This window comes from Danio rerio, chromosome 25 (assembly GCF_049306965.1).
Source record: "Danio rerio strain Tuebingen ecotype United States chromosome 25, GRCz12tu, whole genome shotgun sequence".
Lineage (NCBI taxonomy): Eukaryota > Metazoa > Chordata > Actinopteri > Cypriniformes > Danionidae > Danio > Danio rerio.
Genome location: NC_133200.1, coordinates 14,813,582 through 14,818,460, shown reverse-complemented (window position 1 = coordinate 14,818,460; position 4,879 = coordinate 14,813,582). Strand labels below are relative to the sequence as shown.

The 4,879-nt window shown below is 32.7% G+C and overlaps 1 long non-coding RNA gene across 3 annotated transcripts; it reads left to right on the top strand.

Moving 5' to 3' along the window:
* Positions 1-647: 647 nt before the first annotated feature.
* LOC141380929 (uncharacterized) lies at positions 648-3,870 on the top strand. 3 transcript variants are annotated; one of them, XR_012400321.1, is made up of 5 exons: positions 648-718; positions 1,966-2,071; positions 2,196-2,262; positions 3,483-3,667; positions 3,831-3,870. It is a non-coding gene; the product is annotated as an uncharacterized lncRNA (long non-coding RNA). The 3 variants fall into 3 exon arrangements; XR_012400319.1 differs by having other exon boundaries at positions 2,196-2,266; XR_012400320.1 differs by having other exon boundaries at positions 648-1,875; positions 2,196-2,266.
* Positions 3,871-4,879: the final 1,009 nt, after the last annotated feature.

Sequence of the window (4,879 nt, the reverse complement as noted above, 5' to 3'; positions counted from 1 at the left end):
GACAACCTGTAGTATAAATTGTAATAAATACTATAGTGGAGACTACTTCAGATTTTACTACAGTAAACTAGTTTGTTGTAGTATAGTATACCCCAGATAGCAGGCAGTAATCGGCCCGAGCTCGGCTGCCCCCCGGCGCCTCCGGCTCCGACTCGGCATCGGCGAGTGTTATCCGGGCCGAGTGCGGCCCGCAGCTCGCTCGCGCACATGCGGTTGTGATGCGGCTGTAAAGCACTGGCCCGATTCCGGTCAACCATATCCTGGCCGCTTCTGGCAAGGACTCGGCTGATGGCAACCGATTAAGTTCTTATTTTATGTAGTAATCTGTTAGCTCCACGTTTAATGATAATTTGAGAAAATATTCATGGTACGATAGCAAAAAAAAAAAAAAAGAAAGAATATTTAGTGTGGATGGTCGCAATGTTTAGACGCAAACAAAACAATATTATTTATAAATAGATTATACATGCCATCTAGAGAAAAACTATGTAAAATTCGCTTATTTTTGAGATAGCACGCTCCTGTGCTGACTGTTTTTTTTTTTAAAGCAGAAGTTGGTTTTATAATAAACACATGCGTGACTAACTCATGATCCAAACTCCAATCCAGACGGTGGCGGTAATGCTCCAAAAAGCTGGTTGTCAACCACCATGGCACGAAGATCACAAGAAGAAAAAGTTTGATTTTTCAAAGTATCACGTGGATTCCGGTCAGAAAGGTAAGCTTTTTACTGCTTGTGTTCTGTATAATTAGCGAATTTAGAGCTTAAAACATTTCCACGGTGTTTGGTTGTAACAGCGTTTAGTAATTTAAAACAGTTTGATACGAAATGTAACTTGCTTTAAGAAACACGACTGGAGCTAATGTATGCTAACGCTAACAGTTACAAACACGTCTGAAAGTTCCTTTTCCTTTTACACAATGTTAGATTGTAACGTGTGTAGTAACTGAAAACTGTTTTAATTATTTTAAAGAAACATGAAACGAATTTGTGTGTATGCTAACCTTGCGTTAAAGAAAGTTTCTGTAGACGAATCCATTAACTAACTAGGCAAAACGTGTTTTTTTCCTGATTTAACATTATAAAGTACCGTGGAAGTTGAAAAAAATCATTGTACAGACGTATACTTATCCAACAGTATTAATTATGTGATTATGTGTAAATAAAAACTAATCGTTTTGGATTAATAAAATATTATTGTTTATCTTGTTTATGCAGTTAGTCACGAAAATGATCGAAACTCGACTGTTTACTATTCTCTTTAAATTATCCAAGAGAAATATATTACTATGCACTTTAATTCATATGTGTTAGCCTATGTGAATCAATTATATCTTTTGTTCAAGCTGTAATGGTCAGTTAATGTAAAACTGAACGTCTTAAAGCAGATTTTGATGTTTTTTTTGTTTGTTTTTTATGTTATTGACAGTGATAAATTCTGATTTAAATGAATGGGTAACAATATTTGTTGGTTAAGTCTTATTGTTCTTGTTTAACAAAGGTTAGTGAGATCATTTTGCAGCACATCACGACCAAAGAAGTCAATGGCACACTCTTTTGAACGTGAATAGGCATGTTATAGTTGTGTGCTAAAAGTCCATTATAAGCTGTAAACTGCTGATACATTTTCAACATAGATTGAGCTTTTCAGACATTACATTACTAATTGCTTCACAAACAGCTGAAATGGTTTATTGTTATTGGCTATCATCAAACATTTTTCACAATGGTAGGTTAATCTTCATGGGTACAGAATAATGCATGTGCTTGACCATCTTACAAATCTATGTCTCAGATTCATAAGGCTGTCACTCTGCATGAATCTCCGAATAAATCTTGTGCAACCTTCAGTGTACTGATTATTTACACTATAGGTATTATATGCATTAATTAACTTTGATAGTATTTCAGGATTTAAACTTTTCTTTACGGGAGGTTAACAACAATGTGATGTTTTATTATAGATGCATATGAGGAAGCTCGACTCAAACATCCACACGCAACTGTGATTTCTGACTGGTAGACAGATGAGGATGATGATCGCCTGTCATACATCTAAAGACAGAACAGGTTTGTTTGCAATTATTTTAAACACATACTGTCAACATTATGTCATTGATCTATTACAACCTGTGAGTTTTGCCCTGGCACTATACTAAAGTGATGTTTTGTTTTGTAAATGTATCTGATTAAGGGACAGTATAGACACATCTATACCATGATGAAGAAAAATTACTTGGAACAAAGAGGCTGGATAAAAGGCAGGTATGAAGATTTCAGAAATCAATGCAGCACCACAAGTACCATCACCATCAATGACTATGGCAGAAATCTTAAGACCACCATCAAGATGCACAGATACTGTACATTCCAGTACACCAGGCGTGTCCAAACTACGGCCCGCGAGGCTTTTTATAAATATCAATAGAATCTGGCCCGCTATACAAAAATGAACGTAATTCAATAAATAACCACCGGGTGTCCCTATTACATGCATTTAAATAAGCAGCAGTTCTTGTTATTATCTATCTATCTATCTATCTATCTATCTATCTATCTGTCTGTCTGTCTGTCTGTCTGTCTGTCTATCTACACACAGTTAAAGTCTGAATTATTAGCCCCTCATTGATTTATTTCTTCTTTTTTAAATATTTCCCAAATGATGTTTAACAGAGCAAGAACATTTTTACAGTATGTCTGATAATATTTTTTCTTTTGGAGAAAGACTTTTGTTTTATTTCGGCTAGAATAAAAAGCGGTTTAATTTTTTTTATGAACCATTTTAAGGTCAGAATTATTAGCCCATTAAGTCTTCAGAACAAGCCATTGTTATAAAATAACTTGCCTAATTACCTTAACTTGACTAGTTAACTTGATTAACCTAGTTAAGCCTTTAAATATCACTTTAAGCTGTATAGAAGTGTCTTAAAAATATCTAGTCAAATATTATTTACTGTCATCATGGCAAAGATAAAATAAATCAGTTATTAGAAATGAGTTACTAAAACTAATATGTTTAGAAATGTGTGGAAAAAAATGTTTAACTCTCCGTTAAACAGAAATTGGGGAAAAAATAAACACAGTGGCTAATAATTTAGGGGGGCTAACAATTCTGACTTCAACTGTATTTATATATATACACACGTGTCTGTGTGATGTATGTAAAATTTGGCCCGCAACAACGTTTGTTTTTTTGCATCTGGCCCTCGGCCCAAAAAGTTTGGACACTCCTGCAGTACACCTATGAACATTTACAGTCTTTGTTCTAGTGCAGTTTGAGATCAAGACAGAACTTATTGCATCTCGTGATGTCTTTGTAAGAATTGAAGACATCACTAAATTTGTTAAGGTTTAATGCAGCTAGAAAGTAAAGATCAACTAGAGAATATCAGCAGTGTCTAACCCACTGTTGTATTTACAGAAGTTGTATGAGAATAAGCTACAGGTTGATTTATACTAATCTGTTATTTTTCTTTTTTAGCACGACTGACTGAAGTTTTAAAATCATGCAACGTCATAAAGCAGCAGCTGGGCCTGATTCTCACAAAACCAAAACAGACGTGATGAAATTCCAGATGTAAACACATTTGACCTTCCTTTGGCCAATTTGATTTGGAAAAGCTTGAAAATCAACTAAAGGAGCAGCCCGAACAAATGAAGAAACTGGTAAGTTCAAGCTCTTGCTAATTTCAAAGTGTTTTAAGTTTATTTGTTTTTTTTATTGTTTTTTTTTTGCTTCGTAGGTAGCCTACTTTTTTCCTAATTTTTTTCTTTTTTTTTACGTTAGTACTTGTTCACTACTAATTATCTGTTTATCTTTTAATCACAGATGGAGTGAGGACAAATGTCCATACCACGCCACTGATAAAGAAGTGGAAAAATGCATTACAAGGTAGCTACAACTTGCCCCTGACAGGGATGGAGGAAGAAAGAAGAGAAAGCTAATGTGTCAAATGTCTACATCACTATTTTGTTTTAAATTTTAAACAACATTTTAAGTGTATTAGGATGTTCCCTGATACTTGAACAATTTGTTTCTTTCATTTGCATTTATATATATATATATATGTATATGTATATATATATGTGTGTGTGTATATATGTATGGTATGTATGATGTGTGTGCGCCAAATTCTGAAGAAACATTTTGATACATTTTTAATAAACGTAATACAAATAAAATTATAAATATAAAATTGCACAAGACGTGTATATATATGAAATGTATAATCATCTCACTCATGTCTTGCTGTTTGTGCAATTGATTTTGTTCAAGTTTATTTAAAAAAAAAGTTTGACTATACTTCTGCAATTATATATATATATATTTGTTTGTTTATTATTATTTTAATGTTTTATTAAAAAATGTTTCAAGATGTTTCTTCGGAATTCTGCAGTACTTTTTACAAGTTTGACTTGGATATTTTACGGATTGTCATTGGTATTTTTAAGATGTTTCTTGCTATATCTTAAATTGGTTTCTATATTTAGGTTTATATAAAATTTAGCTGTTTTTTTACAAATTTTTAATTCAAGTCTATTGGGAAAACAGGGTTGTTTTAAAAAACATCTGTGTTTGTGTGTAATTTTTAGAGTTTTTGTTTAAATCTTTCTGTATGTCTTTATTGTTGTTTTTATATTGATATTCTTGTGCACTACAAAATTATTTATAAAATTTTAGTACTAGTTTTTTCATGCAATCAATAAACGTTTAACATTTATTTATTTTGTCATTTGTCTGATTATTTTCGTTACAGAATATGTATGCAGTTTGCACTTTATTCAAAGGTTAAACGCAGTGCTTACACTTTGTGTTTACATTATAGCCTGTGTTTGCTGTTATATAAATTCAAATGGTTGTAATACCATATATCAAGT